Source organism: Lepisosteus oculatus, chromosome 1 (assembly GCF_040954835.1).
Source record: "Lepisosteus oculatus isolate fLepOcu1 chromosome 1, fLepOcu1.hap2, whole genome shotgun sequence".
Classification (NCBI taxonomy): domain Eukaryota; kingdom Metazoa; phylum Chordata; class Actinopteri; order Semionotiformes; family Lepisosteidae; genus Lepisosteus; species Lepisosteus oculatus.
In genome coordinates, this window is record NC_090696.1 from 5,562,682 (window position 1) to 5,585,140 (window position 22,459).

Consider the following 22,459-nt stretch of genomic DNA (forward strand, 5'->3'; position numbering starts at 1 on the left):
GAGGAGCAGGAGTGGGGGAGGGGTCCTCGCTGTTCTCGGGGGTTTTCAAACCCTCGTGCTTGTCTGGTGCAGTCTGCGGTTGTGGGGGCGTAGTGGATTTCTCTTCCACCAGCCCCGGAGCCACAGCAGGACTGATCCTGGCTGGAGGCTGAGAGTCTTTGTCCAACAAGGGTTCTTTGTTTGACTTGTTGTTTGCTTTGGATTTTCGGGCCGGTTTGGCTGAAACAAGCACTGCCTCATCCTTTCTCATTTTGAGTTTATTGGCGTAGGCGTGAGGGCAGTTCTTAAAAACGTGTCCTTCCGAGCCACATAAATTGCACTTTGGCAGCATTGAACAGTCAGAGGCTAAATGTCCCTGTTTGCCACAGGTCTTGCAGCATTTCACAGTGCAGGACGATGCCAGGTGTCCCACAGCACCACAGCGCCGACACACCTTTGGTTGTCCCACATAAAACACATAGCCATTGCAGGCGCCCAGCCGGATTGTAGAGGGCAGGTGCCTTAAGCCTCCATTTACGCTGTCCGGTAGCAAGCGAACCTCGAATTTCCTTGCTCCTGTTTTTATACCATCAACATCTCTAACCTCAGTTCCATGGTGGACGGTGCAGTACTGGTTAAGCCAGGTGTGAATGTCCTCCGTCTTTGCCAGTTCCGAGAACATAACAACATGCACCGTTTTCCTCTCTCTCTGTGTCAGAGGCTGCAAGTTGATCTTCTCAAGTGCAGGAACTTTGCCTCTTTTTGCCTCAAACACATCCACGCATTGTTCAAACAGAGGATAGGTAGCAAATACAACCTCAAATGCTTTCTGACCTGGGAGAGCGAAGATGAAATCCAAGTGCCGAGGTTCAAAGCCAAGTTCCTTCTGTAACACTTTTCTGCTGAACTGCATACGATCCATGAAGAGGTCATCCAAGAGCTCAAAACGTACAGCATTCTTACGGGATCCAAAGGTTGCCATTTCAAAAACCGCAAATCGAACACTGCTTCCAACAAAAGAAAAACAATCCAACTACTCCACCTACAGACTGATCAAGGTATCTCCCCTGCCAGGTAAGTATGAGTTGGACAGGCCCCTGCAAGCGGCCCGCACTCACAGCACAGTACTCGCAGCCTAGGCCAGCTCCTCGCCCCGCACGCCACCGCCTCCTGCTGGGCCCACTCTTTCGCACACTCACACGCCACACTAACACTCAAAAGCGAGGGCAAAGCGAGAAAACGAGCGCGTCGTTTCCTACACATCTGCAGTCGCCATTTCGCATCCGCAGCATGTCCCGGGATGCAATTCGGCCTCATTTACATATCACCAGGCCGGCAGATCGCCACGCAAGCTCGCGACGTGCGCCTGCCACACACCGAACAAACCTTTTCAGCAATTTCCAAAAAAACGAGCCTGCTCGCCTGCCCACAAGGCTCCGTCTCTTACCTGCTCTCCAGAGCCTGCTGCCTTCTGTGCTTTTCTCTCGGCACCGCTGCAGCGCACACAACTCCTGCAGCGGGGGCGGGGGGGAGAAAGTTCCCGCGCTCCGCCGCAGGGAAGGCTCGCTCCGTGCGCACACGTCCTTTCGATGCCGGTCCAACAAGTGCTCCGCGTTAGCAGCGTCGGGGCTCCGGCGTGTCGTGTCGCACCTCACCTCACCTCACCTCGCACTGCCCCCTCCTTGAATGTCTGGCGCTGGGCATGCCCCGCTCTCCTCCGCCTTATCTTATCGCGTGTGAGCACCGACAATGGCCACAATGCCGGGGAATGGCACCTGTAAAGTGTTAATTGGGGCACAGGAACAGCCCGTCTCGTCTCGGGGGGGCCGGCTTCAGAGACAATACAGCAAACACAGCGGGGCGGGGGGAGAGGACGACACCACACATGCGGGTACAATCAGCTCCGGCGGGAACGAGTCATTTGTCGGTCTTTTCAAGTGCCGAGAGCCGAGCAATCCTTCACTTGTATCGTTTCTCCCCGGTGACTAGGTCTCGCCCTGCGACTCTCGACTGGGCTCACCCCCGGCAGCCCAGCAGGTGTGAGCCTGGCCGGCCCCCGGGAAAGCTCCGGTTGCTGCTGCTCCTGCAAGAGGTGTGACTGGGACCAGTAGGGAGCGCTCACCCTGCGGGCTGTGTGGCCCTCTTATGCCCCAGCCTCCTGATGGCGACACTCTGCTGCACAAACAGGCGCCGTCCTTCGGGGGGAGGCGTCAAACCGAGGTGTCCTGACCCTCCTTGGCCGTTCCAAATCCCAGGGCGTCTCTCTCGAGAAGGAGTCACGGCGGTGTCACCCATCAGTGCGCGCTCCGGGTTCCCTCTCGGGGCCCTGCAACACAGCGGAAGGGCAGCGAGAAGGAGCCTCTTGCTCTGACGCCGCAAGGCCACAAGAGGGCGGAGGCGCCGCGCGTTCAGCCGCGGCGCTTGATGGATGTGCTGAAATAAACACGCGACAGCCCCGAAATGTTTGCAGTGTGCTGTGCACCGGAGGTTTTTGTCTGGAAAAGACTTGCCTGGTGCTCCTCCGTGCAGTTTCTTTGTCCTGCTCCAGTGCGGGGCAAGAGCAGGGCCAGGCAACTGAAGGGAGCACGGGAGCACAGTCGCACAGTCGCCAACATCCAGGCACGCAATGCGATTTGGAAAGCAGCTCCTTTCCAAAGAGTTGCACACGAACGATCCTTGAGTCCCGCCCGGGGGGCCCGGAGCCCCCGCCACACACAGCTTCAAGTAGCGAGTCAGGCGCCGTTGCTTTCGCTTACGGCCACACCACCCTGAACACGCCCGATCTCGTCTGATCTCGGAAGCTAAGCAGGGTCGGGCCTGGTTAGTACTTGGATGGGAGACCGCCTGGGAATACCAGGTGCTGTAAGCTTTTGCTCTCCCGGCCAGCAGGGGTCGCCGCTGGTGCCGTAGGCTTTGGGAGGAAAAACCCTCGACTATGGACATTTATTTCCCGGGGTGCTCACGAAAAGACCAAACATTTCAATCTTCCCACTTTTGTTTCATCCAGCAACACTGACTGGCAAACGGTATCGCGACGGTCGTCCATTTTTAAGGCATGCCAGTTCAGAAAGAGAAGCTCCCTCACATCCCTTCAGATGCACAAGAAACATGGATCAATCTGCTCATCGCTAAAGTGGCCCTTTGAATGGCATGCGTGTGACTCATATGAAAAAAAACGGCTGTAAAACGAATATCGAAGCTGCCTCTAAATCTGCAATTGAAGGTCAGTCAATAAACAACTCGTTTTGCGTACAAATATACATACATTCATTTATAACCGATTTCGTTCATTGAGCACGGATACAACAGAGGTACAGCCATTCACTATTTGACATTCCTGCACTGATACAGAACCCAACAATCAGAAAACTGGTGAACTGTCTTTAGCATTAGCATACAGTACCGAGGCCCCCATGACCAAATCAAGGCTAACCTCGATCTGCATCCTAAACCATGCAAACTACAGCAAAAAGACTCGCTTTGAAAAGGGAATTCATGTCCAGGAGGAGTAGTGTAATTAGCTTGAAATGCTTCCATGGACCTATAACTAAGAAAATACGAGAAATAGTGGCATCCACTCCTTTCGAATTGTGGTCCTGCTTCGGGGTACATCGTTTTACTCTTACTTCATGCACTTCAAGTTGACCATCACACCTTGATCTTCTGGTTGGATTAGCAATGTGTTGCATGCCGGTAAGAACTCGGTTTCAATGCTGGGGTATAACGACTCATGAAGAGCTTTTGGTGTTGGATTTTGTTCTTAAGATATACAGTATTTATCTCTCTCTCTCTCTCTCTATATTATGAGTGCAGGACGTAAGGTAGTCAGGTTACATGGCACTACAAACTGGTACACACACACGGGCAACAGACTGAACTACAAAGTCAAACTGATGGAGTGTGAGAGAAACAATAAAGGATTACTGTCCCCGGACAGAGAGCGGAAGAAGCAAAAGTCAGCCAGACCACCAGGGTCAGACAAGCTGAAAGATCACAATTGAAGTACCTTGTCACGAGGTGAACATTTAACGTGTATAAGCACAAGATTGTTTTTTGTGGTTATACAAATAGCGTTATGGCTGTAGCAGGCATGAAAAGGAGGACCACGTTGTCAGGCGGTGCTCGCGAAAAACCCCGGGGCGTTTCTGCAGTGACCCCCCATCTCTGAAAGCCGCTTCAGGGGCACCCGGCACAGCTCCCCAGCAGAAGGCAAAGCCGCCCGCACTGTTGCATCTGATTTTGGACCAAGCACATCAGGGGAGAGCGCGAACGCAGTCCCCCACTACCAGAAATTATGCAGTCGAGATTCCCACATTTGGGGAATTCGCAGGGGTCAGCACAGCCGGAGTGCAATGGCCGAGCCTCGCCCTGGGTGAACCGATTTCGATTTTTAAGAACTTTATTTTCTTTTCACAAAAAAATACAGGAAATCACAAATCAGAAAGCTTTACATTAATATACATACTTAAAACAGTATATATGATCACATCTCATTACATTTTGACACGGAACCAGTTACATAGCAACAATTTCTTTTTTTCTGGTGCAAATCACATTCTTTACTTAAACATGATAATGTTTTTCACAGTTTCTTGAGATACTGTCCAATGCCCTCTATTTCCCACAGATTTTCTGCTTCCTCCCTCCCTTCTCTCCACAGATCTCTGAGGTAATAGTTCTCTCGGGTGATGAACAGGGCCAGGCTACCTGCTGCCTTGACTGGGACCTCGATGCCTTTGAACAGCCCCATGTTCCTCACTCTCCACAGGGCGTCTTTCCCACTGTTCACCACGGCCCAGATCCTGTCAAACACGTCAGGAGGAAGCTTGACAGGAGAGATGCCGTATATGATGAAAGCAGCGGTCAGGGTAAATTGGGGCGAGAGAGCCTGCAACCAATCTTCAAACTGTGCCCAGAAGGCCTTAGCAAAAAAGCAGGACCACAGGAGGTGGGTCACAGTCTCCTCCTCGCCGCAGCCCACCCTAACGCAGCGAGGGCTGGGGGTGAGGCCCCTACGGTACAAGAAAGTTCGTACCGGTAAGCACTGGTGGACGACCCTCCAGGCTAAATCTCTGTGAATGTTGCACAGAAATTTAGAGGATGTGTGTTTCCACACCTTCCTTGTTTGGGCTGATGTTAAAATGCCCACAGGGGTCTGCCTATTGTTCTGGGGTGCTACGAAATCTTCCAGTTTTTGGACGCTGACATCTCGGAGGGGAATATGGCCAATTGGGTGAGATCTTAGAAAACTTTTAACTGTCCCATAAATTGCAGGGCATGTGTCAGAGAGTGGGACGTCCAGCTTGGGTCTGACACCCCACACTCTGAACACCTCCCTACCTACCCAGAGCCTGGAAAAATAAGTCCAGGTATGCGCTGCAGGTGCTGTTGCAAAGCCTCTCAGCACAGAGGCCAGGAAAATGCACAGCAGCTTCGTAGCAATATCTGGGACAGACTTCCCCCCTGAGGGTAGCGGCCTGTACATTATTTCCCTTCTGAGTCTTTCCTGCTTCCCACCCCATAGAAATTGAAACATCAATCTCCTCATCACCGCCGCAACACGGTGTGGGATTGGGAAGGTAGAAGCCAGAAAATTCAAGACAGGCAAGAGCTCGGCTTTGATGACCAGCACCTTCCCTGTCATGGTGAGGTCTCGGTCCTTCCATTGCATCAGTTTTTTGTTTAAGATTGGCAATTTGTTCTGCCAATTTACTGTTCCCATCTCTTCTCCAAAATACACCCCCAGGACCTTAATTCTCTTCTCTTGCAGCCTGAGATCATGTCCTTCTTTTGGCTCCCTCCAGTTCTGATAAAAAATCTCACTCTTAGATGTGTTAATTTTTGCGGAGGAAGCCAAAGAGAACCGATCACAGCACTGCAGAGCTCTGCTAATTGAGGCATTGTCAGAGAGGAGCAGGGTGACGTCATCCATGTATAGAGACGTCTTTACCTCTCCTCCCCCACTTCCAGGCACTGGTATCCCATTAATGGCCTGATCCTGGCGCAAGGCACAGGCTAAGGGCTCCATAGCCAAAACGAATAACAAGGGGGATAATGGGCAGCCCTGCCTCACCCCTGAACAGACTTCAAAGGTGCGTGATCTATTGCCATTAACCATGACTCTGCTGTTGCTACCTGTGTACAGCAGGTTAATCCACTTTCTCATGATGGGGCCAAACTTCATGTGCTCAAGTACCGATGTTAAGTACTGCCGGTTTAGGCGGTCAAAGGCCTTTTCTAGGTCTACACCTAAAATGCACAGAGGGAGGGAGCGATCCTCAGAGTACAGACAGACATCCCTCAACAAGGCCAGGTTGTCGCTCATCAGGCGTCCTGCTATCCCACAAGTCTGTTCTTTCCCTACCAGTGAGGCCACTACATTTTGTAGGCGCAGGAAAAGGGCTTTGGACAGGATCTTAGTGTCCACGCCTAACAGGCTGAGGGGTCTCCAGTTCTTTATGTCATTTTTTGCTCCTTTCTTAAACAAGAGAGAGATAGTGCCTTCTCTTAAGGAGTCAGGCAGCAATTCTGTCTTGTAGCTTTCCTCGAATAGGAGCAGTAGCGGATCCTGAAGCAGATCCCAAAAGGTGCAATAAAATTCTTTAGGGAGCCCGTCAGCACCCGGAGTTTTCCCCTTCTGTAAGCTCTCCATAGCCTGTCTCAGCTCTTCTACTGTCAAATCCCTCTCAAGTACTTCCCTATCTTCTTCACTCAAAATGTTTTCTAGCTTTGAGGTAAAAAAATGAATATCTTCATCCTTTACCTCTGTAGAGCTGTACAGTCTTGAGTAGAAGGCCTCGGTGCAGGAGAGGATAGCACTCGGCTCTGTTCTCTCTCGTCCCTCCTCATCAACTACACTTTCCATGACAGTCTTGGAGCCTACCACTTTCCTGAAAAAGAAGCGAGTACACTTCTCATTTTCTTCCAAGAACTGCACACTGCTTCTTAACAGCACTCCTCGACTACTTTCTTCGGCTATCCTCCGGATGTCCTTTTTTAAAAGGGCGATATCCTCGAGCACATCGAAGCCACTGTGCAGCATCGTGTAGAGACGCTGCAGCTGCCTCTGTTTCCTGGCTAGCACTCCTCTCCGTCTGGCAGCAGCCTTCCTTCCCTCAGCCATGAAAAAGGCCTTTGTCCTCACCTTCACCTCCTCCCACCACTCTCCTACTGACCCGTACAGACACTGCAAGGACAGCCACTGTGATAGTTTCTCCTTGTAGCGGGATACTACCCCCTCGTTCTCTAGCAGCTTTGTGTTGAGTTTCCAGAGGCCTGGGCCAAAGACAGTCCCGCCCTGGAGTTCCACTCTACACCCTAAAGCCTGATGATCTGAGAAGAAGACAGGCTGAAGAGTGACCCCAACAACTTTCACTCTCTCTGAGACAAAGCAATAGTCAATTCTGGAGCTGCTATTCCTCCCTGACCATGTATATCCTGCTGTTGTGGGATATATACATCTATATGTGTCTGAGAGTTTAAAGTCTTGAACTAAGTTTTGCAGGGCCAGTGAGCTGGAATCCAATTTTATCGGCGAGCTAGACTGCCTGTCTGTGTGCTCTAAGATACAATTAAAATCCCCTCCCACTATCACGTCTGTGCTGCATAACAATAGGGGGGAGAGTGCCTTGAGTAGCTCCACCCTTCCTCCTACGTCAGTAGGGCAATACACATTGATTAGCCGCAGGTTAACGGTCCCCCATTCCACATCCACACACAGCAACCTGCCATCTATGACCCTCTGAATACTTTTCAATTTGAATGCCCATCCTTTGAAAAGAATGGCCACGCCAGAGGCTCTGTTGTTATTGTCCCCTGACCAAACAGAAGGCCCTTTATCCCACCTATCTTCAAAACTTTTATACCTCTCTTGATAGGCTAAAGCACACTCCTGCAACATCAACACATCTCCCTCTCTCTGCTGGAGGTAATCAAAGACAGACTGGCATTTAACTCTGTCATTGATACCTCTTGTATTAAGAGAAATTATGTTAAGAGCCATATTACATAAGAAAGTGGAACCAGTCTTTACAAAACACATTTCTCTTCGGTCTCACCTGTTATCTTTTTCTTTTTCTTTTTCTTCTTACCAATTTCCTGCCAGCCATCCTCTGAATGAGCCTTCATCAGGGTGGCAGCAGTAAAAGCGTTCACAGAGTCCATTTCAAGGAAGGGGGTAGAGGGAGGGGTGGAGAGGTTCCAGCTGTCCCCATCGCCATGCTCTCCTTCCTCCTCGCTCGGGGAGAAAACAGAGTCATTTTTTCTTTTCCTCAAGTCCAGCTCCTGGGAGCACTGAGGGGAAAGGGGTGCAGCCGATGCACCAGTCTCCTCTTCCCCCTCACCCACCAGCTGCTGCAGATCCTCCGTGATGGACTGGATGGAGGAGAGGAGGGCATCTGTAGCACTTGCAGAGTCTGAGAAAAGCAGCTCCGCTGAATCCTGGGTATCCTCGCTGGACCCGCTCCACCGGGGGGCCCCACACTGGCCCTCGTTCTGAGGAGCAGGAGTGGGGGAGGGGTCCTCGCTGTTCTCGGGGGTTTTCAAACCCTCGTGCTTGTCTGGTGCAGTCTGCGGTTGTGGGGGCGTAGTGGATTTCTCTTCCACCAGCCCCGGAGCCACAGCAGGACTGATCCTGGCTGGAGGCTGAGAGTCTTTGTCCAACAAGGGTTCTTTGTTTGACTTGTTGTTTGCTTTGGATTTTCGGGCCGGTTTGGCTGAAACAAGCACTGCCTCATCCTTTCTCATTTTGAGTTTATTGGCGTAGGCGTGAGGGCAGTTCTTAAAAACGTGTCCTTCCGAGCCACATAAATTGCACTTTGGCAGCATTGAACAGTCAGAGGCTAAATGTCCCTGTTTGCCACAGGTCTTGCAGCATTTCACAGTGCAGGACGATGCCAGGTGTCCCACAGCACCACAGCGCCGACACACCTTTGGTTGTCCCACATAAAACACATAGCCATTGCAGGCGCCCAGCCGGATTGTAGAGGGCAGGTGCCTTAAGCCTCCATTTACGCTGTCCGGTAGCAAGCGAACCTCGAATTTCCTTGCTCCTGTTTTTATACCATCAACATCTCTAACCTCAGTTCCATGGTGGACGGTGCAGTACTGGTTAAGCCAGGTGTGAATGTCCTCCGTCTTTGCCAGTTCCGAGAACATAACAACATGCACCGTTTTCCTCTCTCTCTGTGTCAGAGGCTGCAAGTTGATCTTCTCAAGTGCAGGAACTTTGCCTCTTTTTGCCTCAAACACATCCACGCATTGTTCAAACAGAGGATAGGTAGCAAATACAACCTCAAATGCTTTCTGACCTGGGAGAGCGAAGATGAAATCCAAGTGCCGAGGTTCAAAGCCAAGTTCCTTCTGTAACACTTTTCTGCTGAACTGCATACGATCCATGAAGAGGTCATCCAAGAGCTCAAAACGTACAGCATTCTTACGGGATCCAAAGGTTGCCATTTCAAAAACCGCAAATCGAACACTGCTTCCAACAAAAGAAAAACAATCCAACTACTCCACCTACAGACTGATCAAGGTATCTCCCCTGCCAGGTAAGTATGAGTTGGACAGGCCCCTGCAAGCGGCCCGCACTCACAGCACAGTACTCGCAGCCTAGGCCAGCTCCTCGCCCCGCACGCCACCGCCTCCTGCTGGGCCCACTCTTTCGCACACTCACACGCCACACTAACACTCAAAAGCGAGGGCAAAGCGAGAAAACGAGCGCGTCGTTTCCTACACATCTGCAGTCGCCATTTCGCATCCGCAGCATGTCCCGGGATGCAATTCGGCCTCATTTACATATCACCAGGCCGGCAGATCGCCACGCAAGCTCGCGACGTGCGCCTGCCACACACCGAACAAACCTTTTCAGCAATTTCCAAAAAAACGAGCCTGCTCGCCTGCCCACAAGGCTCCGTCTCTTACCTGCTCTCCAGAGCCTGCTGCCTTCTGTGCTTTTCTCTCGGCACCGCTGCAGCGCACACAACTCCTGCAGCGGGGGCGGGGGGGAGAAAGTTCCCGCGCTCCGCCGCAGGGAAGGCTCGCTCCGTGCGCACACGTCCTTTCGATGCCGGTCCAACAAGTGCTCCGCGTTAGCAGCGTCGGGGCTCCGGCGTGTCGTGTCGCACCTCACCTCACCTCACCTCGCACTGCCCCCTCCTTGAATGTCTGGCGCTGGGCATGCCCCGCTCTCCTCCGCCTTATCTTATCGCGTGTGAGCACCGACAATGGCCACAATGCCGGGGAATGGCACCTGTAAAGTGTTAATTGGGGCACAGGAACAGCCCGTCTCGTCTCGGGGGGGCCGGCTTCAGAGACAATACAGCAAACACAGCGGGGCGGGGGGAGAGGACGACACCACACATGCGGGTACAATCAGCTCCGGCGGGAACGAGTCATTTGTCGGTCTTTTCAAGTGCCGAGAGCCGAGCAATCCTTCACTTGTATCGTTTCTCCCCGGTGACTAGGTCTCGCCCTGCGACTCTCGACTGGGCTCACCCCCGGCAGCCCAGCAGGTGTGAGCCTGGCCGGCCCCCGGGAAAGCTCCGGTTGCTGCTGCTCCTGCAAGAGGTGTGACTGGGACCAGTAGGGAGCGCTCACCCTGCGGGCTGTGTGGCCCTCTTATGCCCCAGCCTCCTGATGGCGACACTCTGCTGCACAAACAGGCGCCGTCCTTCGGGGGGAGGCGTCAAACCGAGGTGTCCTGACCCTCCTTGGCCGTTCCAAATCCCAGGGCGTCTCTCTCGAGAAGGAGTCACGGCGGTGTCACCCATCAGTGCGCGCTCCGGGTTCCCTCTCGGGGCCCTGCAACACAGCGGAAGGGCAGCGAGAAGGAGCCTCTTGCTCTGACGCCGCAAGGCCACAAGAGGGCGGAGGCGCCGCGCGTTCAGCCGCGGCGCTTGATGGATGTGCTGAAATAAACACGCGACAGCCCCGAAATGTTTGCAGTGTGCTGTGCACCGGAGGTTTTTGTCTGGAAAAGACTTGCCTGGTGCTCCTCCGTGCAGTTTCTTTGTCCTGCTCCAGTGCGGGGCAAGAGCAGGGCCAGGCAACTGAAGGGAGCACGGGAGCACAGTCGCACAGTCGCCAACATCCAGGCACGCAATGCGATTTGGAAAGCAGCTCCTTTCCAAAGAGTTGCACACGAACGATCCTTGAGTCCCGCCCGGGGGGCCCGGAGCCCCCGCCACACACAGCTTCAAGTAGCGAGTCAGGCGCCGTTGCTTTCGCTTACGGCCACACCACCCTGAACACGCCCGATCTCGTCTGATCTCGGAAGCTAAGCAGGGTCGGGCCTGGTTAGTACTTGGATGGGAGACCGCCTGGGAATACCAGGTGCTGTAAGCTTTTGCTCTCCCGGCCAGCAGGGGTCGCCGCTGGTGCCGTAGGCTTTGGGAGGAAAAACCCTCGACTATGGACATTTATTTCCCGGGGTGCTCACGAAAAGACCAAACATTTCAATCTTCCCACTTTTGTTTCATCCAGCAACACTGACTGGCAAACGGTATCGCGACGGTCGTCCATTTTTAAGGCATGCCAGTTCAGAAAGAGAAGCTCCCTCACATCCCTTCAGATGCACAAGAAACATGGATCAATCTGCTCATCGCTAAAGTGGCCCTTTGAATGGCATGCGTGTGACTCATATGAAAAAAAACGGCTGTAAAACGAATATCGAAGCTGCCTCTAAATCTGCAATTGAAGGTCAGTCAATAAACAACTCATTTTGCGTACAAATATACATACATTCATTTATAACCGATTTCGTTCATTGAGCACGGATACAACAGAGGTACAGCCATTCACTATTTGACATTCCTGCACTGATACAGAACCCAACAATCAGAAAACTGGTGAACTGTCTTTAGCATTAGCATACAGTACCGAGGCCCCCATGACCAAATCAAGGCTAACCTCGATCTGCATCCTAAACCATGCAAACTACAGCAAAAAGACTCGCTTTGAAAAGGGAATTCATGTCCAGGAGGAGTAGTGTAATTAGCTTGAAATGCTTCCATGGACCTATAACTAAGAAAATACGAGAAATAGTGGCATCCACTCCTTTCGAATTGTGGTCCTGCTTCGGGGTACATCGTTTTACTCTTACTTCATGCACTTCAAGTTGACCATCACACCTTGATCTTCTGGTTGGATTAGCAATGTGTTGCATGCCGGTAAGAACTCGGTTTCAATGCTGGGGTATAACGACTCATGAAGAGCTTTTGGTGTTGGATTTTGTTCTTAAGATATACAGTATTTATCTCTCTCTCTCTCTCTCTATATTATGAGTGCAGGACGTAAGGTAGTCAGGTTACATGGCACTACAAACTGGTACACACACACGGGCAACAGACTGAACTACAAAGTCAAACTGATGGAGTGTGAGAGAAACAATAAAGGATTACTGTCCCCGGACAGAGAGCGGAAGAAGCAAAAGTCAGCCAGACCACCAGGGTCAGACAAGCTGAAAGATCACAATTGAAGTACCTTGTCACGAGGTGAACATTTAACGTGTATAAGCACAAGATTGTTTTTTGTGGTTATACAAATAGCGTTATGGCTGTAGCAGGCATGAAAAGGAGGACCACGTTGTCAGGCGGTGCTCGCGAAAAACCCCGGGGCGTTTCTGCAGTGACCCCCCATCTCTGAAAGCCGCTTCAGGGGCACCCGGCACAGCTCCCCAGCAGAAGGCAAAGCCGCCCGCACTGTTGCATCTGATTTTGGACCAAGCACATCAGGGGAGAGCGCGAACGCAGTCCCCCACTACCAGAAATTATGCAGTCGAGATTCCCACATTTGGGGAATTCGCAGGGGTCAGCACAGCCGGAGTGCAATAGCCGAGCCTCGCCCTGGGTGAACCTCCTTCTTGATCAAGGTATCTCCCCTGCCAGGTAAGTATGAGTTGGACAGGCCCCTGCAAGCGGCCCGCACTCACAGCACAGTACTCGCAGCCTAGGCCAGCTCCTCGCCCCGCACGCCACCGCCTCCTGCTGGGCCCACTCTTTCGCACACTCACACGCCACACTAACACTCAAAAGCGAGGGCAAAGCGAGAAAACGAGCGCGTCGTTTCCTACACATCTGCAGTCGCCATTTCGCATCCGCAGCATGTCCCGGGATGCAATTCGGCCTCATTTACATATCACCAGGCCGGCAGATCGCCACGCAAGCTCGCGACGTGCGCCTGCCACACACCGAACAAACCTTTTCAGCAATTTCCAAAAAAACGAGCCTGCTCGCCTGCCCACAAGGCTCCGTCTCTTACCTGCTCTCCAGAGCCTGCTGCCTTCTGTGCTTTTCTCTCGGCACCGCTGCAGCGCACACAACTCCTGCAGCGGGGGCGGGGGGGAGAAAGTTCCCGCGCTCCGCCGCAGGGAAGGCTCGCTCCGTGCGCACACGTCCTTTCGATGCCGGTCCAACAAGTGCTCCGCGTTAGCAGCGTCGGGGCTCCGGCGTGTCGTGTCGCACCTCACCTCACCTCACCTCGCACTGCCCCCTCCTTGAATGTCTGGCGCTGGGCATGCCCCGCTCTCCTCCGCCTTATCTTATCGCGTGTGAGCACCGACAATGGCCACAATGCCGGGGAATGGCACCTGTAAAGTGTTAATTGGGGCACAGGAACAGCCCGTCTCGTCTCGGGGGGGCCGGCTTCAGAGACAATACAGCAAACACAGCGGGGCGGGGGGAGAGGACGACACCACACATGCGGGTACAATCAGCTCCGGCGGGAACGAGTCATTTGTCGGTCTTTTCAAGTGCCGAGAGCCGAGCAATCCTTCACTTGTATCGTTTCTCCCCGGTGACTAGGTCTCGCCCTGCGACTCTCGACTGGGCTCACCCCCGGCAGCCCAGCAGGTGTGAGCCTGGCCGGCCCCCGGGAAAGCTCCGGTTGCTGCTGCTCCTGCAAGAGGTGTGACTGGGACCAGTAGGGAGCGCTCACCCTGCGGGCTGTGTGGCCCTCTTATGCCTCAGCCTCCTGATGGCGACACTCTGCTGCACAAACAGGCGCCGTCCTTCGGGGGGAGGCGTCAAACCGAGGTGTCCTGACCCTCCTTGGCCGTTCCAAATCCCAGGGCGTCTCTCTCGAGAAGGAGTCACGGCGGTGTCACCCATCAGTGCGCGCTCCGGGTTCCCTCTCGGGGCCCTGCAACACAGCGGAAGGGCAGCGAGAAGGAGCCTCTTGCTCTGACGCCGCAAGGCCACAAGAGGGCGGAGGCGCCGCGCGTTCAGCCGCGGCGCTTGATGGATGTGCTGAAATAAACACGCGACAGCCCCGAAATGTTTGCAGTGTGCTGTGCACCGGAGGTTTTTGTCTGGAAAAGACTTGCCTGGTGCTCCTCCGTGCAGTTTCTTTGTCCTGCTCCAGTGCGGGGCAAGAGCAGGGCCAGGCAACTGAAGGGAGCACGGGAGCACAGTCGCACAGTCGCCAACATCCAGGCACGCAATGCGATTTGGAAAGCAGCTCCTTTCCAAAGAGTTGCACACGAACGATCCTTGAGTCCCGCCCGGGGGGCCCGGAGCCCCCGCCACACACAGCTTCAAGTAGCGAGTCAGGCGCCGTTGCTTTCGCTTACGGCCACACCACCCTGAACACGCCCGATCTCGTCTGATCTCGGAAGCTAAGCAGGGTCGGGCCTGGTTAGTACTTGGATGGGAGACCGCCTGGGAATACCAGGTGCTGTAAGCTTTTGCTCTCCCGGCCAGCAGGGGTCGCCGCTGGTGCCGTAGGCTTTGGGAGGAAAAACCCTCGACTATGGACATTTATTTCCCGGGGTGCTCACGAAAAGACCAAACATTTCAATCTTCCCACTTTTGTTTCATCCAGCAACACTGACTGGCAAACGGTATCGCGACGGTCGTCCATTTTTAAGGCATGCCAGTTCAGAAAGAGAAGCTCCCTCACATCCCTTCAGATGCACAAGAAACATGGATCAATCTGCTCATCGCTAAAGTGGCCCTTTGAATGGCATGCGTGTGACTCATATGAAAAAAAACGGCTGTAAAACGAATATCGAAGCTGCCTCTAAATCTGCAATTGAAGGTCAGTCAATAAACAACTCGTTTTGCGTACAAATATACATACATTCATTTATAACCGATTTCGTTCATTGAGCACGGATACAACAGAGGTACAGCCATTCACTATTTGACATTCCTGCACTGATACAGAACCCAACAATCAGAAAACTGGTGAACTGTCTTTAGCATTAGCATACAGTACCGAGGCCCCCCATGACCAAATCAAGGCTAACCTCGATCTGCATCCTAAACCATGCAAACTACAGCAAAAAGACTCGCTTTGAAAAGGGAATTCATGTCCAGGAGGAGTAGTGTAATTAGCTTGAAATGCTTCCATGGACCTATAACTAAGAAAATACGAGAAATAGTGGCATCCACTCCTTTCGAATTGTGGTCCTGCTTCGGGGTACATCGTTTTACTCTTACTTCATGCACTTCAAGTTGACCATCACACCTTGATCTTCTGGTTGGATTAGCAATGTGTTGCATGCCGGTAAGAACTCGGTTTCAATGCTGGGGTATAACGACTCATGAAGAGCTTTTGGTGTTGGATTTTGTTCTTAAGATATACAGTATTTATCTCTCTCTCTCTCTCTCTCTCTATATTATGAGTGCAGGACGTAAGGTAGTCAGGTTACATGGCACTACAAACTGGTACACACACACGGGCAACAGACTGAACTACAAAGTCAAACTGATGGAGTGTGAGAGAAACAATAAAGGATTACTGTCCCCGGACAGAGAGCGGAAGAAGCAAAAGTCAGCCAGACCACCAGGGTCAGACAAGCTGAAAGATCACAATTGAAGTACCTTGTCACGAGGTGAACATTTAACGTGTATAAGCACAAGATTGTTTTTTGTGGTTATACAAATAGCGTTATGGCTGTAGCGGGCATGAAAAGGAGGACCACGTTATCAGGCGGTGCTCGCGAAAAACCCCGGGGCGTTTCTGCAGTGACCCCCCATCTCTGAAAGCCGCTTCAGGGGCACCCGGCACAGCTCCCCAGCAGAAGGCAAAGCCGCCCGCACTGTTGCATCTGATTTTGGACCAAGCACATCAGGGGAGAGCGCGAACGCAGTCCCCCACTACCAGAAATTATGCAGTCGAGATTCCCACATTTGGGGAATTCGCAGGGGTCAGCACAGCCGGAGTGCAATGGCCGAGCCTCGCCCTGGGTGAACCGATTTTTCGATTTTTAAGAACTTTATTTTCTTTTCACAAAAAAATACAGGAAATCACAAATCAGAAAGCTTTACATTAATATACATACTTAAAACAGTATATATGATCACATCTCATTACATTTTGACACGGTAACAGTTACATAGCAACAATTTTCTTTTTTTCTGGTGCAAATCACATTCTTTATTTAAACATGATAATGTTTTTCACATTTTCTTGAGATGTTGACCTATGCTCTCTATTTCCCACAGATTTTCTGCTTCCTCCCTCCCTTCTCTCCACAGGTCTCTGAGGTAATAGTTCTCTCGGGTGATGAACAGGGCCAGGCTACCTGCTGCCTTGACTGGGACCTCGATGCCTTTGAACAGCCCCATGTTCCTCACTCTCCACAGGGCGTCTTTCCCACTGTTCACCACGGCCCAGATCCTGTTACCTTTTTCTTTTTCTTTTTCTTCTTACCAATTTCCTGCCAGCCATCCTCTGAATGAGCCTTCATCAGGGTGGCAGCAGTAAAAGCGTTCACAGAGTCCATTTCAAGGAAGGGGGTAGAGGGAGGGGTGGAGAGGTTCCAGCTGTCCCCATCGCCATGCTCTCCTTCCTCCTCGCTCGGGGAGAAAACAGAGTCATTTTTTCTTTTCCTCAAGTCCAGCTCCTGGGAGCACTGAGGGGAAAGGGGTGCAGCCGATGCACCAGTCTCCTCTTCCCCCTCACCCACCAGCTGCTGCAGATCCTCCGTGATGGACTGGATGGAGGAGAGGAGGGCATCTGTAGCACTTGCAGAGTCTGAGAAAAGCAGCTCCGCTGAATCCTGGGTATCCTCGCTGGACCCGCTCCACCGGGGGGCCCCACACTGGCCCTCGTTCTGAGGAGCAGGAGTGGGGGAGGGGTCCTCGCTGTTCTCGGGGGTTTTCAAACCCTCGTGCTTGTCTGGTGCAGTCTGCGGTTGTGGGGGCGTAGTGGATTTCTCTTCCACCAGCCCCGGAGCCACAGCAGGACTGATCCTGGCTGGAGGCTGAGAGTCTTTGTCCAACAAGGGTTCTTTGTTTGACTTGTTGTTTGCTTTGGATTTTCGGGCCGGTTTGGCTGAAACAAGCACTGCCTCATCCTTTCTCATTTTGAGTTTATTGGCGTAGGCGTGAGGGCAGTTCTTAAAAACGTGTCCTTCCGAGCCACATAAATTGCACTTTGGCAGCATTGAACAGTCAGAGGCTAAATGTCCCTGTTTGCCACAGGTCTTGCAGCATTTCACAGTGCAGGACGATGCCAGGTGTCCCACAGCACCACAGCGCCGACACACCTTTGGTTGTCCCACATAAAACACATAGCCATTGCAGGCGCCCAGCCGGATTGTAGAGGGCAGGTGCCTTAAGCCTCCATTTACGCTGTCCGGTAGCAAGCGAACCTCGAATTTCCTTGCTCCTGTTTTTATACCATCAACATCTCTAACCTCAGTTCCATGGTGGACGGTGCAGTACTGGTTAAGCCAGGTGTGAATGTCCTCCGTCTTTGCCAGTTCCGAGAACATAACAACATGCACCGTTTTCCTCTCTCTCTGTGTCAGAGGCTGCAAGTTGATCTTCTCAAGTGCAGGAACTTTCCCTCTTTTTGCCTCAAACACATCCACGCATTGTTCAAACAGAGGATAGGTAGCAAATACAACCTCAAATGCTTTCTGACCTGGGAGAGCGAAGATGAAATCCAAGTGCCGAGGTTCAAAGCCAAGTTCCTTCTGTAACACTTTTCTGCTGAACTGCATACGATCCATGAAGAGGTCATCCAAGAGCTCAAAACGTACAGCATTCTTACGGGATCCAAAGGTTGCCATTTCAAAAACCGCAAATCGAACACTGCTTCCAACAAAAGAAAAACAATCCAACTACTCCACCTACAGGCTGATCAAGGTATCTCCCCTGCCAGGTAACCTCCTTCTTGATCAAGGTATCTCCCCTGCCAGGTAAGTATGAGTTGGACAGGCCCCTGCAAGCGGCCCGCACTCACAGCACAGTACTCGCAGCCTAGGCCAGCTCCTCGCCCCGCACGCCACCGCCTCCTGCTGGGCCCACTCTTTCGCACACTCACACGCCACACTAACACTCAAAAGCGAGGGCAAAGCGAGAAAACGAGCGCGTCGTTTCCTACACATCTGCAGTCGCCATTTCGCATCCGCAGCATGTCCCGGGATGCAATTCGGCCTCATTTACATATCACCAGGCCGGCAGATCGCCACGCAAGCTCGCGACGTGCGCCTGCCACACACCGAACAAACCTTTTCAGCAATTTCCAAAAAAACGAGCCTGCTCGCCTGCCCACAAGGCTCCGTCTCTTACCTGCTCTCCAGAGCCTGCTGCCTTCTGTGCTTTTCTCTCGGCACCGCTGCAGCGCACACAACTCCTGCAGCGGGGGCGGGGGGGAGAAAGTTCCCGCGCTCCGCCGCAGGGAAGGCTCGCTCCGTGCGCACACGTCCTTTCGATGCCGGTCCAACAAGTGCTCCGCGTTAGCAGCGTCGGGGCTCCGGCGTGTCGTGTCGCACCTCACCTCACCTCACCTCGCACTGCCCCCTCCTTGAATGTCTGGCGCTGGGCATGCCCCGCTCTCCTCCGCCTTATCTTATCGCGTGTGAGCACCGACAATGGCCACAATGCCGGGGAATGGCACCTGTAAAGTGTTAATTGGGGCACAGGAACAGCCCGTCTCGTCTCGGGGGGGCCGGCTTCAGAGACAATACAGCAAACACAGCGGGGCGGGGGGAGAGGACGACACCACACATGCGGGTACAATCAGCTCCGGCGGGAACGAGTCATTTGTCGGTCTTTTCAAGTGCCGAGAGCCGAGCAATCCTTCACTTGTATCGTTTCTCCCCGGTGACTAGGTCTCGCCCTGCGACTCTCGACTGGGCTCACCCCCGGCAGCCCAGCAGGTGTGAGCCTGGCCGGCCCCCGGGAAAGCTCCGGTTGCTGCTGCTCCTGCAAGAGGTGTGACTGGGACCAGTAGGGAGCGCTCACCCTGCGGGCTGTGTGGCCCTCTTATGCCCCAGCCTCCTGATGGCGACACTCTGCTGCACAAACAGGCGCCGTCCTTCGGGGGGAGGCGTCAAACCGAGGTGTCCTGACCCTCCTTGGCCGTTCCAAATCCCAGGGCGTCTCTCTCGAGAAGGAGTCACGGCGGTGTCACCCATCAGTGCGCGCTCCGGGTTCCCTCTCGGGGCCCTGCAACACAGCGGAAGGGCAGCGAGAAGGAGCCTCTTGCTCTGACGCCGCAAGGCCACAAGAGGGCGGAGGCGCCGCGCGTTCAGCCGCGGCGCTTGATGGATGTGCTGAAATAAACACGCGACAGCCCCGAAATGTTTGCAGTGTGCTGTGCACCGGAGGTTTTTGTCTGGAAAAGACTTGCCTGGTGCTCCTCCGTGCAGTTTCTTTGTCCTGCTCCAGTGCGGGGCAAGAGCAGGGCCAGGCAACTGAAGGGAGCACGGGAGCACAGTCGCACAGTCGCCAACATCCAGGCACGCAATGCGATTTGGAAAGCAGCTCCTTTCCAAAGAGTTGCACACGAACGATCCTTGAGTCCCGCCCGGGGGGCCCGGAGCCCCCGCCACACACAGCTTCAAGTAGCGAGTCAGGCGCCGTTGCTTTCGCTTACGGCCACACCACCCTGAACACGCCCGATCTCGTCTGATCTCGGAAGCTAAGCAGGGTCGGGCCTGGTTAGTACTTGGATGGGAGACCGCCTGGGAATACCAGGTGCTGTAAGCTTTTGCTCTCCCGGCCAGCAGGGGTCGCCGCTGGTGCCGTAGGCTTTGGGAGGAAAAACCCTCGACTATGGACATTTATTTCCCGGGGTGCTCACGAAAAGACCAAACATTACAATCTTCCCACTTTTGTTTCATCCAGCAACACTGACTGGCAAACGGTATCGCGACGGTCGTCCATTTTTAAGGCATGCCAGTTCAGAAAGAGAAGCTCCCTCACATCCCTTCAGATGCACAAGAAACATGGATCAATCTGCTCATCGCTAAAGTGGCCCTTTGAATGGCATGCGTGTGACTCATATGAAAAAAAACGGCTGTAAAACGAATATCGAAGCTGCCTCTAAATCTGCAATTGAAGGTCAGTCAATAAACAACTCGTTTTGCGTACAAATATACATACATTCATTTATAACCGATTTCGTTCATTGAGCACGGATACAACAGAGGTACAGCCATTCACTATTTGACATTCCTGCACTGATACAGAACCCAACAATCAGAAAACTGGTGAACTGTCTTTAGCATTAGCATACAGTACCGAGGCCCCCATGACCAAATCAAGGCTAACCTCGATCTGCATCCTAAACCATGCAAACTACAGCAAAAAGACTCGCTTTGAAAAGGGAATTCATGTCCAGGAGGAGTAGTGTAATTAGCTTGAAATGCTTCCATGGACCTATAACTAAGAAAATACGAGAAATAGTGGCATCCACTCCTTTCGAATTGTGGTCCTGCTTCGGGGTACATCGTTTTACTCTTACTTCATGCACTTCAAGTTGACCATCACACCTTGATCTTCTGGTTGGATTAGCAATGTGTTGCATGCCGGTAAGAACTCGGTTTCAATGCTGGGGTATAACGACTCATGAAGAGCTTTTGGTGTTGGATTTTGTTCTTAAGATATACAGTATTTATCTCTCTCTCTCTCTCTCTCTCTATATTATGAGTGCAGGACGTAAGGTAGTCAGGTTACATGGCACTACAAACTGGTACACACACACGGGCAACAGACTGAACTACAAAGTCAAACTGATGGAGTGTGAGAGAAACAATAAAGGATTACTGTCCCCGGACAGAGAGCGGAAGAAGCAAAAGTCAGCCAGACCACCAGGGTCAGACAAGCTGAAAGATCACAATTGAAGTACCTTGTCACGAGGTGAACATTTAACGTGTATAAGCACAAGATTGTTTTTTGTGGTTATACAAATAGCGTTATGGCTGTAGCAGGCATGAAAAGGAGGACCACGTTGTCAGGCGGTGCTCGCGAAAAACCCCGGGGCGTTTCTGCAGTGACCCCCCATCTCTGAAAGCCGCTTCAGGGGCACCCGGCACAGCTCCCCAGCAGAAGGCAAAGCCGCCCGCACTGTTGCATCTGATTTTGGACCAAGCACATCAGGGGAGAGCGCGAACGCAGTCCCCCACTACCAGAAATTATGCAGTCGAGATTCCCACATTTGGGGAATTCGCAGGGGTCAGCACAGCCGGAGTGCAATGGCCGAGCCTCGCCCTGGGTGAACCGATTTCGATTTTTAAGAACTTTATTTTCTTTTCACAAAAAAATACAGGAAATCACAAATCAGAAAGCTTTACATTAATATACATACTTAAAACAGTATATATGATCACATCTCATTACATTTTGACACGGAACCAGTTACATAGCAACAATTTCTTTTTTTCTGGTGCAAATCACATTCTTTACTTAAACATGATAATGTTTTTCACAGTTTCTTGAGATACTGTCCAATGCCCTCTATTTCCCACAGATTTTCTGCTTCCTCCCTCCCTTCTCTCCACAGATCTCTGAGGTAATAGTTCTCTCGGGTGATGAACAGGGCCAGGCTACCTGCTGCCTTGACTGGGACCTCGATGCCTTTGAACAGCCCCATGTTCCTCACTCTCCACAGGGCGTCTTTCCCACTGTTCACCACGGCCCAGATCCTGTCAAACACGTCAGGAGGAAGCTTGACAGGAGAGATGCCGTATATGATGAAAGCAGCGGTCAGGGTAAATTGGGGCGAGAGAGCCTGCAACCAATCTTCAAACTGTGCCCAGAAGGCCTTAGCAAAAAAGCAGGACCACAGGAGGTGGGTCACAGTCTCCTCCTCGCCGCAGCCCACCCTAACGCAGCGAGGGCTGGGGGTGAGGCCCCTACGGTACAAGAAAGTTCGTACCGGTAAGCACTGGTGGACGACACTCCAGGCTAAATCTCTGTGAATGTTGCACAGAAATTTAGAGGATGTGTGTTTCCACACCTTCCTTGTTTGGGCTGATGTTAAAATGCCCACAGGGGTCTGCCTATTGTTCTGGGGTGCTACGAAATCTTCCAGTTTTTGGACGCTGACATCTCGGAGGGGAATATGGCCAATTGGGTGAGATCTTAGAAAACTTTTAACTGTCCCATAAATTGCAGGGCATGTGTCAGAGAGTGGGACGTCCAGCTTGGGTCTGACACCCCACACTCTGAACACCTCCCTACCTACCCAGAGCCTGGAAAAATAAGTCCAGGTATGCGCTGCAGGTGCTGTTGCAAAGCCTCTC

General features: G+C 52.5%; 8 non-coding genes across 8 annotated transcripts; 4 read left to right on the forward strand and 4 right to left on the reverse strand.

The window, feature by feature from the left end:
* Positions 1-2,729: 2,729 nt before the first annotated feature.
* On the forward strand, positions 2,730-2,848 carry LOC138241745 (5S ribosomal RNA). The gene has a single exon (XR_011191011.1). It is a non-coding gene; the product is annotated as a 5S ribosomal RNA (ribosomal RNA).
* A 1,385-nt stretch (positions 2,849-4,233) lies between these two features.
* Positions 4,234-4,403, reverse strand: LOC138241435 (U1 spliceosomal RNA). Its single transcript, XR_011190660.1, has one exon. It is a non-coding gene; the product is annotated as a U1 spliceosomal RNA (small nuclear RNA).
* A 6,800-nt stretch (positions 4,404-11,203) lies between these two features.
* On the forward strand, positions 11,204-11,322 carry LOC138241757 (5S ribosomal RNA). Its single transcript, XR_011191028.1, has one exon. It is a non-coding gene; the product is annotated as a 5S ribosomal RNA (ribosomal RNA).
* A 1,385-nt stretch (positions 11,323-12,707) lies between these two features.
* LOC138241409 (U1 spliceosomal RNA) lies at positions 12,708-12,871 on the reverse strand. The gene has a single exon (XR_011190638.1). It is a non-coding gene; the product is annotated as a U1 spliceosomal RNA (small nuclear RNA).
* Positions 12,872-14,539: 1,668 nt separating this feature from the next.
* On the forward strand, positions 14,540-14,658 carry LOC138241774 (5S ribosomal RNA). Its single transcript, XR_011191052.1, has one exon. It is a non-coding gene; the product is annotated as a 5S ribosomal RNA (ribosomal RNA).
* Positions 14,659-16,048: 1,390 nt separating this feature from the next.
* On the reverse strand, positions 16,049-16,220 carry LOC138241447 (U1 spliceosomal RNA). The gene has a single exon (XR_011190677.1). It is a non-coding gene; the product is annotated as a U1 spliceosomal RNA (small nuclear RNA).
* A 3,583-nt stretch (positions 16,221-19,803) lies between these two features.
* LOC138241375 (5S ribosomal RNA) lies at positions 19,804-19,922 on the forward strand. The gene has a single exon (XR_011190599.1). It is a non-coding gene; the product is annotated as a 5S ribosomal RNA (ribosomal RNA).
* A 1,389-nt stretch (positions 19,923-21,311) lies between these two features.
* On the reverse strand, positions 21,312-21,481 carry LOC138241437 (U1 spliceosomal RNA). The gene has a single exon (XR_011190662.1). It is a non-coding gene; the product is annotated as a U1 spliceosomal RNA (small nuclear RNA).
* Positions 21,482-22,459: the final 978 nt, after the last annotated feature.